At 44.9% G+C, this 14252-nt stretch overlaps 2 protein-coding genes across 3 annotated transcripts in view; one reads left to right on the top strand and one right to left on the bottom strand.

The window, feature by feature from the left end:
• The window catches only part of LOC143905262 (colorectal mutant cancer protein), a 130028-nt gene extending 119368 nt beyond the window's left edge, over positions 1 to 10660 (bottom strand). The window contains exon 1 of the mRNA XM_077420558.1: positions 10510 to 10660. The gene's annotated coding sequence lies outside the window, so the exon portion shown is untranslated. The remainder of the gene's footprint in view (positions 1 to 10509) is intronic.
• LOC143905263 (fibroblast growth factor receptor homolog 1) overlaps positions 1 to 14252 on the top strand; it is a 37772-nt gene that overhangs the window by 6177 nt on the left and 17343 nt on the right. The window lies entirely within an intron of this gene.

Here is a 14252-nt window from a genome sequence, read left to right as displayed (position 1 = left end):
CACACGTAATGTTTCGCGTAAGATAAAACAAATGATGACTCTATTCGCGGCATTGGATAATATATCGCATAATAGCGAAAGAATAGACCGGTAGATATCTAATGAGTCATCCTCCCCGCAATCCTCGGAGAAGCGCCGATTTCATTTTATACTCCAAGAATCACGTATCGCGTTATTAAAAACCATAAAGACGAGAAGGAATCTTAATAGAAATTCACATGAATTGACCGGATACTTATTAATACTTACGTGTTAATTACATTAATTAATTTTTTAGAACGCGAAGATAAATAAGGATTATTTCGCCAGTGGAAGATCAAAGATATAAAAAATTAATTATCGTTCTGCGTGCACGAAATCGCAATTGTATATAAATACGCGACCGGATATAGAGGCTGCTAAACCCAGAGGTATCGGGAGCTGCGTTTCCGCTTGTCGACAGGTAGTTGTTCGGCACGGACGCGTCGCGCCTATCTCCCTCGCTCTCTTCGACAGAGAACGGTGGAAGGCAGAAGACGAGAAGCGTATACAAGGGCACCGCTAACGAGAGACGGGGATTATACACGGGTCCGGGCGAAGAAACTGTTACGACGTAACAGGTTATTTGTTCAACGCGGTTACATCGCGCCGTCCGCTCGGTGGTTGAGAGAACGGACGAGCGAAGCGAACAAGGGGGGGGAATGGAAAAGAGAGCGAAGAGAACTCCTCTCGATACTTTTCATCGACAGGTGGATCCTGTCGGGTTTACGCACCGGCTGCGCACGAGACGCGTGCCACGGTGACGATTCGACGATAGCTGCCGCCCTCCTTCCTCGTGTTCTCGCGTGCTCCGACCTAACGCTCCCCCCGATTACGCGGCCGCGCGGGCTCAACACGTGAACCAGCAAAACCGCCGCAAAAGCGCCGAACGACCGCGCGAGCGTGTAACTATGGCGAATCGTATACGATTAAAGCTCAGTCACAATGAGAAAAATAAGGAATAAGATAAAGAGGAATAAGGAATAAAGGAATGTCGCATCTCACTTCAGTACGCACGTACATTAAAGTGAGATACAACATGCCTTATTCCTTATTTCTCTTTATCTTATTCTATATTTTTCTCATTGTGACCGAGCCCGTATTCAAGATTATTCCGTGCGAGAGGATTTTGCGAGGGAATAAATCGCAAATTTCGCCCGTTCAATTTTGCGGCGATCGTATAGGGTGATCGATTTATCGCCGTTAACTCGTTCAGAGAAATAAGTAGAGGTCCGAGACCTCCGATATTTCTTCGTCGCGTTTGCTTAACGAGCACACGTCGTAAAATCTATTGTAGCCGTTATTCAAGGGACATTTATCGCGGGATGCGCGATAAATCGTGGAACCTTTGTCGAGCAAGACGCGAGGTGGCGGCGAGAGCGGGGAGGGAGGCAGGCCTTATGCACCTACTCACCGGGGCTGATAATGCGAGTCCCTAATAGGTTGACCACATAATAATACCGGCCGCGCGGCTGCGGAGTGCCGCGATTAAGAGACGGCGGACGGCGGACGGCTCTCCGGTCCCACGTCCCGTTTTCTTCAAGCTTTAAGTGGTCGCGTGAAAAAGAGCTAGGTAGCATTTAGGATCAGGCGTGAGCATAAAGAAGACCGAGTAGCTGAAAGTCGAGAGATAGAAGGACGGACAAAAATATCCAACAAAAAATCCTGAGATGATAAAATGCGCAAATGATGGAATAATTTACGTAATTATATTAATTTACATAAATATAGTTAGCGCACGGGAATCTATCGATCAATTTATGCAATCGCTTTTCAAAGCGATATTGTATCGTAATATTCGTGGGTATTACATAACGAATTGGTCGCAACGAACGTCATCGAATGTTATAACGAGAGCGCAATTCCGAAGGTTCCGACGAATCTCAAGGAAAAGAAAGGGGCTGATCAATCTCTGGACCTCGTTGCGCTTGTTCCGCCAATTACGTTACGACAATGCGACGTGGTTCGCGGACGGTAAACAAAAGGGGTCTGCACCGACTTCTCCGTAGCGCTTCCTAGAATGCATCACGATGGGAGCGCGAGCTAAAAGCCAAGAAGAAGACATCTGCGAGCACATGAAGTCTCCGGTGGTCCGTTGTTTGAGAATGTTTATTTTCAAAATTTTATTACGGGTATGTAATCTTTATGAGATTGCCGAGTCTTAGAAAATATAAGTTTGTCTAGGCGTACCGTTTGTTACAAGAAAAAACATCACATGTTGACGCGCTAATTTTCACGTTCAGCTATACGTTACCTGATGCCGAACATTATGATTGTAATTTCATATAAAATAAAATAATATAACACTGTTAAATGTTAAAAGATGAAATTTAAACCAATACCTTAAGTTAAGTAACACTGTATTTTTAACTGTCGTGTGTGTTGAAATTTATTATTTTAACATTAATTTAGTTAAATTAATGGCATATTGAGTAGGTGATCTATAGGAATGGTTAAAAATTACTCAAACTAAATATAATTTGACACTGCGAATTTATCAGTGTGATATAAACGGTAATAATAATAATATAAGACGATCGCGCTAATCTTTAAGCGATTAAGATACTAATTTATACGATGTAAGACCATTTTCGCGATTTGCCCGCGGAAACAATGTGATTTATCCCTTCGTACGCAATGTTATCTAAAATGATAAAGCGCGTAACGCAGTCATTAATCATCATTACGGGGCATAATGATCGCCGGTGGAAGTCGTTGCCACGAAATAATGAGACCGTTCTGCTCCGGAGATCGTGCCTTCCCTAATCTCGATTGGCCATCGAATAACACGGCACGACTACCAGATTTTTCTTCCTAAACGAGGATCTCCGTGTCCGCGGCTTAGCGACGTGAGATTTTATCGGCGGCGAGCCTAGGCCGAGAGGGTCTGGATCGTGTCACGAACGCGTTATGCCTCTTCCCTTCGGGGTGGTATGCGCGAAGGGACATAAACCACTATTATATATATAAACCGCACCGCGACGCGATTCATCGATCGACGACGCGATCGGTAAGCCGTCGACAGTCTCGGTGGCAATTTTACATTCGTGTATCTATTCCGAGAATCTCTTTTTAAAAAACTCTTGTATATTAATCGTTTTCAAGATGATTGCTTAAACGACATCTTACAATTAATACCGCGATTCCAGCAATTTGCTAACAGTTGGATTCCTCCCTCATCACATCGTCACAATATTATTACACGCGCACCTTTTATTATGCAAATTGCACAGGTTACAATGCGAAGACGCTGCCAAGAGCGCTCGGATTAAGGCCGGTAAGCGCAACGCTTTTTTTGCAATTCGGCGATATCCATCATCAAACGGAAATTACAGCTTTATATGCGGCAGCGGGCGCGGAAATAAAGTAGAAAAACCGACATCCTCGCGCGCTCGAGGTGTTGTTCGACTTGGCGTACGAAACGAACGCGGCAATCTTTTCTAATTATCTCGTTCCACAAGCAGGGATTGCGAATCGTAATCGGATATGCTAATGGATACAGGGGAAACGTAACGATGTTAACCGCGTTTTTATGTCGCTGCCGTGTACCCCCTCGGGCATTCGTGAGCCCTCGCGCAGGTGTGCGACGTGATTCTACAAATGCCATGCTTACGGCGAGGCAACGAAAGTCGCCTCCGGCGCGACTGTCAGCCAGCGGTGGTACGTCATCGACGTGTATCGCGTCTGCCTATATTAATGACAGCTATAGAAAATTTCTTAATTATCGGGCTCGCGCATCACGTTGTAATGAGAGACACGTCGAGGAATATCTCTCTGTCGAAAGAGCGTAAATCCCTCCGGGACGCGTTTCACCCTTCACGCGCTCTACGAATCAATCCGTAAATATAAATTTTCATTGCCTGCGAAACAAGGGGCGGGCTTTCCATTTACTGACACAAGTTATCATCTTGACTTGTTCAAGTATTTTGTTATTATTTGAATGCGCCATCAAGAATGACTTGTGTCGACTTGTGTCACTAAATGGAAAGCACCCATTGTTGCTCGCGAGCTCGCGAGATGTGATGACTGATAAAAATTCATTCATCGTATGTCGTGAACTCCTTAACGACAGTTTCGGTATCGTTGCGCAGCTTTTTACTCTATACGTGTTTTTCAGGAATACGGACGCTAGCTCAACGTGAAACCAGCACCCTCACTTCTGCTAATAATTTTCTGCGAATGGGTAGGAGCACAAGTTTCGGAATTAAAGCAATAAATTACCACAAAATTAGCATTTTATTATGCCATATACTCTTTTTAGTGATGGGGGTACTGTATAGAGGTGAAGGTTCAGGGCGACTATTTTTAATTTATCTCGCTTCGCATCCTGACTTAAACGCGAGAGCGGCCCGACGTCTCTCGTTACATCGCGTGACTACCGAATTCGCTTGCTCGCTGCTCGCGCGTGTACCCGCTTATCTCGACGTATCGCCGAGTGTCCGCGGCACCAAGAGGAGAATCGCACTCATATACAAACGGATCCTCGTGCCGCGCTCTGTATTTATTATTCATTCAAGAGGGAAACCAGTTTTCGTCGCGCCGCGGTGGTCCCGGTTCGACGTCGCCGATGCAATCCGCGCGAATCGCGCGCGCCAAAGCCAGATAAATAAGGCCTCGTTACGAAAACGGCAACCTGTCCCCGTTCGCGCGCGAAGCGTGTCGGAATTTCAGGTGATTTTCTCCCTGATCGGAATAAGAATAGTCGAATAAGTCGGACGCTCGTGATACGGGCTCGTATCTTTTCTCTCGCGCGAGAGATATCGTCGAGATTGAATTTAAAAAAAAAAAAAATAGACACTGATTTTTATTCTCTGAACTTCATCTCCGCGAGTGTCGAGCGCCGCTTCCGAGAATGATACGTAGATTGATTTACGCATTAATAGCCCCGAATATCACGACGCAACGACGGCGTAATACGGCCAATCTTATGTCCGCCTTGACACCACTAACATTCGTCAAAAATAACTCACGACCGTCCACAATTAAACGAGAGCGTATTCCCCGACCTTCGACGATGCGCGCCGGATTGATTCACAATCCGTACAAGTGTACAAGATAAACCGGCCATTCATCCCTATCGCGATCTATTGTTATCGTAATAATTACGAATCGTTGAATCATTATTCCGCGAGGTGTCTTTGCTTTCGATTATTTCAATAAAGCTGTCGCGTAAAATAAAAAAAAAAAGCGTCTTGATAATAGAATAAATTAGATCAATATATATATATATTTATAGATATGTTTATGGATTCCAAATATTCGTGTGAAAACAAGGGCCTGTTTTGTGATGAAAATAATTCGGCGCCTGTGGGCGCTGCCGCGAAGCGAATCAAGATTTATCGATTCGCGCTCGCGGATATACGTGCCATTTCCATTGGCTGAGAGCGAACGAGGCACGTCGACAGCCAAAACATTTCTGAAATAGATCGTACGTCGTAATGCGTATATATCTAGGCCATATTTATCATAGAACAAAACCCTCTCCGGAGGAAAATTGAAAACACAAGTGCCTCTCGCTGCTCGATGCAAAAGAAACACATCATGCATTTAAATGTGCTGTGTATATTTATGTATATGTGTGTGCATATGCACACCTCAAGTGCACCTATATGCTAAATTTATTTCATGATGCAAATGTGCCTGAATCCACAGGTTTTGATCTAAATACGCATATGGCGATTGGGAAAACCGCCGCGTCACTGACACATTTAGATACGCGTGGTAAATTTTTCCAACTTGCGAGCGAGTGTTTTCCCACGGGGAAAACGTCGCTTCCGTGGACCACGAATCGTTTGTCCCTCGACGCATCGCGACTGCATGGACTGTGTCATGATGAATCGTCCATTGTGCGACGTTACATCGAGGAGCAGTCGGTACTTGCGTAACATGTGGGCACATTCTAAGCCAATCTCGATCTAATTTCAATTCTATCAATTCGAAACAAGGTGACTGTTAACGATAACGACGACGGGGGGGAGGGGGGGAAGCGAAGCCCTATACAAACGAGATTGGCTCGAGATAATCGGCATACGAGAGAGAGGATGTTTGAAAAAACATCCACGCATATGTCTATCGTTAGAAATTATTTTATTCCATCCGGCTTCGAACGATTAGATCCGATTCGATTCGGCGCGCGCGTTCGCCTCACGAGATTCCTCGGCGAGATGCGACGACCAGGTTTAGCGCGAGAGGCTGTTTATCAATCTCGCCGGGCATTGTAAATGCATTCACGTAATTCAGAAAAGTACGTGGCCGTTTTGTGTCGCGCCCTCGCCTCGTCGTATAGAAGGTGGCGGCGCGGCGGAAGTACGTCGTGATTCGCCACGACGCCGGAAGCGACGCACGTGCGTCGTCGTTTTCGTAATTCATTCAGCGCGCTTTCCCGGAATTCATCCGAAGACGAGGCTGAGAATGCTCGTTCGGGAGACCCTTAAAAATCCGGCGTTTATTATATTCCGCGCCGACGCGATTGCAACGAAACATTCTTAATTCAGAGATAAATTCGAGGTAAAAAAAACTGACGAAGGTAAAACTAGGCGGCAATTATCGAGTTGTAGACGACGAAAAACGGTACGTCGATGCAAAAACGCGTTTAAGACCGCGCGAGCTCTCGTGTTATAATTACGTGGAGGCCGTGGTTTATTCGCGCTCCGATAGATCTCTTTAATTCCACGTCTATTCGATACGCATCGAGGAAGAATCACGGAGCGATCTCGCGATTACGCGGACACCGGCCGGGTCATTCACCGATTCCGCACATTGTTCCGCCAGGTCAAGAACGACGCCAACACAGCTGTTGAAGTCTCTCTCGCGCGCGCGTAAGGATCGACTTCTCACTTCGCACCTTTCCAGTCGCCGATGAAACCAGTCGACCGAAGGATTCTGCCGATCGCACGAATAAGCCGACGCGCGATCGGATCGGTAATGCGCGATGACGCGATAAAGACGGATATATTCTATATCTTCGTCATCGGGAACGATCGGCGGGATCCGAGGATCATCCGAATATCATCGTCGAAACGGATGCACGAGATCTCCGATCATTCGGATTTCGCAAAAATCTAGCAACGCAATAACGCGATAAGGAGATAAGCTTACAGCAAGCGAATAAGCTTGCCTCGCAGCTTCCGTTCTCTCTCTCTCTCTCTCTCTCTCTCTCTCTCTCTCTCTCTCTCTCTCTCTCTCTCTCTCTCTCTCTCTCTCTCTCTCTCTCTCTCTCCCCCTCCTCTCGCAGACGACGATGTTCTTCTCTAGTGTGCCTTCCTCGAGACCCCGGGGTCAAGAGACGATTTCTCTCTTTCTCTCTTTCGCCGTCTATCCTCTTTCTCCGTCTCTCCTCCTCGGGTTAAGTATACGTCCTCCGCCTCGTCGCACTCTCACATGTCCACCGTCGTCTGCTCAGGAAACCATCCATTACGGAGATCGGCCGGCGTATTTAGTGGCAGTGCGGAGCGCGCGCGACGAAGTACCGAATCGAGAAAAGCTGGCCGGCCGAAACGGACCGCGGTATCGTAATCTCGGGCGAGGAGCCTGCGATGACCGATGACACGGGGAGTGAAAACTCACGTTTACTAAAGAGAGAAAGAGAGAAAGAGAGAATGATTCGCCCGACGTGAATGCGATTTGTAAGTAGTAAGTACAAGTAGTGTATTACACGTTTCATGGAGACCCACAACGCGTATTATACCTTTCGACGATTCGCTGGATTCAAATATATGTGTGAGACAATAGATCTTCACGCACCAAGAGATGGAAGCTCGAAGGACCGACATAAATCTATCACAATTTTTGTAAAAAAAGTATATTCTCACGTATCTCGTATCTCGTCAAACGAAGCGGATGCTCGCTTAACAGTTTAATTACGAATATTTGGTGAAGTAAGAGATGATAAATCTACCGTGGACGCGCAGCACGCACGCATACGCACACCCACGCACGCACGCACACGCGCGCATCGGACACTCCCGTTAGACCAGACGCTCGATTTTGATTTTCATTACCGTTACTAGTAGCGGTAATTAAGTCAGACACGAATGCATCGCGACAAGAGCGTGATTTATACATCTTTTTTTTCAGTACTTACGGGCATAAGGCGCGCTCTGTTCCGTCAAAGCCTCCGCGATTGAAAAAAAAAAGTGTTCCTAGCTGCACGACGACGAGCAGATGTTCGGTGGAGGACGAAGGGGGCACTTATAGGGGGTCACAAAGACGCTTCTCCGAAACGGAACCCGTGGCGGCGCCTCGACACGTAAAATGAATTTCGAAACACGGGCGACCCGGTGACAAAGATTGCAAAAAATTAAAAAAAAAAAAAAGGGCCTGTTTCCGCGGCGCGGCGTAAGGATCGCCTCTTCGGAGACGCTCAGTGACTCTCAACGTAATAGAGTCTAAGAGCCCTCTCGACCAAATAGTCAAATATTTGATTTTATCGTGTACATAAAAATCTCGCCATCCATTTAAATTTCGAGCCGTAAACGTTATTCAAAATCTACGCGTTCATTTGTAAGCTTCACTGGAATTTCTGTTTCCGAAGTACTCATGTTTATTCCTACTAATGTCCATTCTACCAATGTATATAGTAGATTAACTTTAATCTCAGTTTAACTTATTTATTATCCTTTTCTAATTCTCTTAAAACTGGAAAGAGATAAAAAATCAATTAAACCGAGATTAAAATTAATCTACATTGATAGAAATGGACATATAATATAGATTAATTCGGATTAATTTTATATATATATAACCTCAGTTTATATAACTTACGTTTTTCTAATTCCTAGAACTAGGAAAAGGTAAATTATATATTCATCAGGTAAAGAACTAGAAAAAGCAAGTTAAACCGAGATTAAAGTTAATCTGTATTGACAGAAATGGACATTACCTGTTGAAACGCCATTTTCCTACCCTTTCATTCCTACGAATTTGCGTTATCAAAGAGTTTAAACATACTGCCTCTCGAGGAAAAGGTGACTGATAAATGATTGAACGGAAAATAAACGCGGGCAAGAGGAGCGATATAAATATCTCGTTATCGAGAGATCTCGCGCTAGATGAATTTCCGATATCAGAGATCACATCGCGCGGATATTCACCGGGCGCCTCTAAGGCGATTCTAATAAATAAAATATTCCTGTGCATCGCGCGTACGCTTCCCCATTCTACCGACCCCTCCGCGTCCACCTCTTCCGCAAGCATCGCACGTACCTCTTATTATTCACGCCGTCTCGGAGTGTCTTCTTTAAAAATCTTTAACCTTCCTTGCCTGCTTGCGCCTCATCTCACCGAGTCATCGGCGATCGTCGGGAAGTAACCCCGCGTCCGTCGCCGCCGCCGCCGAGACTCGAGATGGGCCAGCGGGGAAGCCGCCGAATCGAGTCATGAATATTCCACCCGGGCCCTTCCCGCCGATCTCTCTCCCGGTCCCCTGGTCCCCTCCGGTACTTCGCATCGCGACTTCGACGAACGCGGGTCGGGCGAGCAAGCGCGACTCGTCGCGTCGCCGGGAAGTAAACATCGCCCGTCGGGGAGGAGTCGGGAGTCAAAACGACTATCCGAATACGAAATTACGAAGCAAAACAACTCGCTCGAGTTTTCGTCGCGGTAACGTCGCGCGTTTACGTACCCGGGCGACACGAAAACAACGTAAAAACTATATAGCGACTCCGACTCCGCTCTCCCTCATCCCTCAAGCGTCGTCTACGATACACGGAGTATAAGCGTGGAGTAAGGAGTATATGCGAGAGCTGGCGCGTAAGGGCGTAAGCGAAATAAATTAATATTATTTCTTACTCCTACTCTTACTCTTACACTTTTGCGCTCGGCCAATCAAGACACAACAGGCTATAATGCTTACTCCTGCCTACTCTTACTCCGTCTATTGTAGACGACGCTTCACTCGTCCAACTCGGCCGCTTCGCCGTTCGCGGAAGCGTCGCACGTTTTTCCGAGGAATATCAATCGCTATGCGTATGCGTGTCACGGGGCTCCGTCGTAGCACGGTGATCGCGAGTGACCGAGCCTGCGACCATTTCCGCGATCGATCGTTATCAAGCACGGCTTGAATTTTCTTTCGGATTGAGTAAGTAGATAACCGGCAACCAATTTTTACGCGGCAACACATCGGCATTCTACACTTGTATATCAATAAATATATAATTATGTGCGAAAAATACAAATTTCGATCCATCTCTCGCTTGAATTCTTCGCCGCGGAAAGGCGTACTTATTTTCACGGGAGCGAGGATCGGACAGCGAAAATCGATAACCGCCTGCCGCCATATTGAGCGACGCCACGGATCCTTTCCGACAAGGTTTCGGCGCTGCGCGAGATCGCCGATAACGAAATTAATCGTGCCCGCCGTGGATATCTCAATTCGCTCAACGGTCACGTTGGACGCATGTTTTATTCATCGTTGGACGAGGCCGAGTGAGTCGCGACGCGCTTACGCAGCGCGGCGCGGCGTTTTATGTGACTGTGAAAATGTTCGCTCACCTATTCCCGGACACGCGAGATCGTCCCGTGCCCCCGCTGGCGACCGACACGCTCGAGGAGACGAGTTCCGTGGCTTCTCCCGATGATCCTCCGTATAGCCTCCGCGGCACACGCGACACTCCGGAGCCGTACGACGCGCGATGGCTCCGATTTTTCCGGATTCACCGCCGAATTAAGGCAAACGCGATTAATTACGCGGATAACGCGCGAAAACTGACGCCTGGCGCCTGGCGCGGGGCGCCGCGGGGCGGGGCGAGTCGCCGGCCGCTCGGTGTCGTTCGGTCATCTCCGCCAATCAGCGCGCGGGACGCGATCCCTCGCCGCGCGCGGACGCGAAATAGTGCCGCTGCATTACAATTATGGAATATTTTATAAATTAATTATTTTATGAATTTGCGACCATTCGGTTTGCCCCGCGAACGATCGTGAGTCGCTGCAGCGTACGCTGGGAGATCAGAACGTGTAGTTTTACGATTACGAAGCGAATTTCGTTTGAACGAAAGAAGGTCTCGCGTGCGACGAAAGTGAAGGCTGAACTTCCTCGACGTCGGTAATGTCAACATTTCTAATCCTGTTTTCTATGTCATATATCTATATCTGTCCTTGTCTAACGAGAGGCCGCTGTCTTTGTTTCGCGTGCCGCGCCATCTCTCGCTACACGCAATGTCAACCTGAATGTGCTTTTGCACATATAAAAGTTTATTTAAACTAATCTTTTTTTCTAGGCTTTCAATCTTGGATCTAATTGCACGATATTGTTCTTAAATGTTGTCCCTAGGTCATGCCGGTCTAATTTTGTGGATATTTATTGTGGAATTTTTGTACAAAGCAAATATTGTCGTCACGTATACCAAAAATTAACAAAAATATTAATTTTTTATCGTTTTCGATATAACGTCGACCACCATGACCTAGATTTTGATGCGTACTTTAATTCTAGACAAGAATTTTGCATTTCTATAAAGCCACGTAAAAGATTAGTGCTAAGAAAAAAAGCCGGTATTATACAGATGGCTTTAGGATCCTCTTAAGCTTCGTTTGCGGGTACCGATTAAAGCGTGGTACGAAGTCCCATTTTGCCTACGTCACGACATAATTTTACGAATTAATGAAATATTTAAAGCAACAATTTTCAAAATCAATAAAATATTTAAAGGGACACAATTTTAAGAATTATTAAAGTAGATATTTAAAATTGGCGTTATATTATTCTTCATGTATATGAATCTTCCGAGATTCGGGAATTTAAAAACGGACCATTTCACGTAGAAAAATAATACCGTTAGGTTAATGAACACCGTTACGGGAAATAAAGCATTGTTATCTTACGAAACTACGGCAAACTTGCTGCGAAAATTAAATAAAATAAAATCGTAACTTCGTATTATCATATGTAAATAAGCTTGGAATAAGAAATACGTACGTTTAGGACTACAAAAACTGAATTGAGACTTTCAATTTACAAAAACATCGCTGTTTCTCTCATTACTCATAATCCAAATAAAGTCTACATAGATTTACATAGAGCAATAAAATCAGCAATTTTAGTTACATGATTTCGGATTTATGCGATAATGAAAGTCGCTATACATATAAGTATATGGAATCTTTGTTGGATATTTCATGAGCGAATTGTCGTTCGAGCGAAACAACCAAAAATTTGGTGCTTTTCAAATCGGAGATTGCGAGCAAGAGGCCACCCACGTGTATCGTACGATCTCATCGTCGACGTTATTAATTCTCCTCGCGACCCCATGGGGCTAAAACGGATATGCCCGCTAAGCGGCTTACTTTTCGGGGGTCGACACCCTCCCCGTATACGGATAATATCTTAACCCGCCGACTCGCTTTCGAGATGATCCGTTTCCGGTTCGCGCGGATGAATGAAAACAAACACATGCACATGAATATAGAAAAGAATCACGAGGAAGAGGCAAGCTTAAAACCTACTTTAAATGATCCATTCGTATCAGAATTTATTCAAGATACAATTCTATCAAATTATATCACATAAAATTGCAAATATTCGAGTTGACAATTAACCGATTAAAGTTGATATAATTTCTTATGTTTATGATGCAATAAAATAATATATTTATTCGTATAATAATAAAGTCTATCTTTCATCAATGAATTAATCTGGCAGTTCGACGATACGACGAGCGATAAGTTATCTACTGATTAAGAGTCAGGTAAATCAAGCGAATCAAACTGAATTTAGATAAAATTTGAAAGAATGAAAGTACAAATTATCATGTACCCTTTACTCGATGTGGCATTTTCCTCGTACGAACGCGTGCTTCCGATTTATAACTCCCAGTTTTATGATTAATCGTTTTGCGACACGCCGGGTACATGAAGGAGAGGGAGAGACTTCCAGAAAAATAGATCTCTTCAGTATCTTCTTCCTTTAGCGTCTTCTTGATGCTCTCTTTCTCTCTCTTTCTCTCTCGGTTCTCTTTCTTAATGCACCTCTTCTGTCTCCTCTCCTCCTCGTCGTCTTTGAGCCACACCGCCGACGACGGTTAAACGAACTTTTTAACGGCAAAAGTATCGAAGTGCATTCGATTAAGCGCCATTTCGAGCCAACGAAATTGTGTTTCTATCAGTTGCGACCGTTCATAAATTTTCACGCTTTCGTCCTCTTTTATCTCGAGGGTTACTTTGCCGAATTTATTTACGACCTCACTTCTCGACTTCTCTCTTTCTCCCTCCCTTGAAGTACCGCCATAAATTATACCCCGTTTTAATTGAAATAATATTAAAATCGTGTAAAAATAGTATTAGAATCACATTCACTTAAATATTCGACAGTTAATAGAAGAAATTAATGGAGGAAAAGCCTATCTGAAAGCACGCTTCTCGAGTACTCCTGAAGGAGTCAGGAAACACACCTTGATTTATGCGTGAATGTTTAAGTTCCGCGACGATCCTCTTCCCTCAGTCGTAGCCGTTCCGTGATTATCGTCGGAAATCTCGGCGAGATCGACGATATCCCTACGAAGGAGTGTTCCACGACCCTCGACAAATTGAATGAAATCGCTCCAACCTGTTTCATCACGGGGGCCCGACGGGATTCGACCACCCGTAATTATCGTGACGTAGGTCCGGGACCTCGTGGTGTTGACGGACGGGCGAGGATATGATTTAAAAACTCGCTATTGGCACTTTCTTCCGAAACTTTATATATTTTTTACTCTGACGTTTTACTCTGTCTCATTTCGTACGCAAATTTTAGCAATGGCTAACGCGATACTTAGACGACTAATCAGAGGTTCAAAGAGAAAGAACATATATGAGAACAAATCAAAATAATTTTAAATATTTTATATTAATTCTTGAAATATATTATGTTCTTTCTCTTTTACAATTATATATTGTATATGTATATACGAATTAACTCTATCATAAATACCTAGAAGTTATCTTTTTTAAATAAAACTATAGAAAAAAATCAGAGGTGGCTGTGTTATTTCAATCGCCTTCATATACAGTCCCGTGAGTCCCGTCTCAAGAATGACCTCAGGAGTTTTTAAATACTGGACGGGTTTAGCGAACCCGCGAGCTTTGTTTCGACGCCTTACATTCCCGCTAATGGAATCGTCTTCGTCGCGGGAGAATTTCAAGCGCTCGATGCACCGTGCTTTAAATTACAGGAGGAAAGGAGCGTAGCATGCACGCGTGTGCGTGTATAATACGATCGTGTCGATGGGTACGAGGCGAGAAAACGTGGGCACGGTTTT

This window comes from Temnothorax americanus, unplaced genomic scaffold, assembly GCF_048541705.1.
Source record: "Temnothorax americanus isolate GAGA-0224 unplaced genomic scaffold, ASM4854170v1 Scaffold6, whole genome shotgun sequence".
Taxonomy (NCBI): domain Eukaryota; kingdom Metazoa; phylum Arthropoda; class Insecta; order Hymenoptera; family Formicidae; genus Temnothorax; species Temnothorax americanus.
This window is presented reverse-complemented; position numbering and strand designations above follow the sequence as displayed.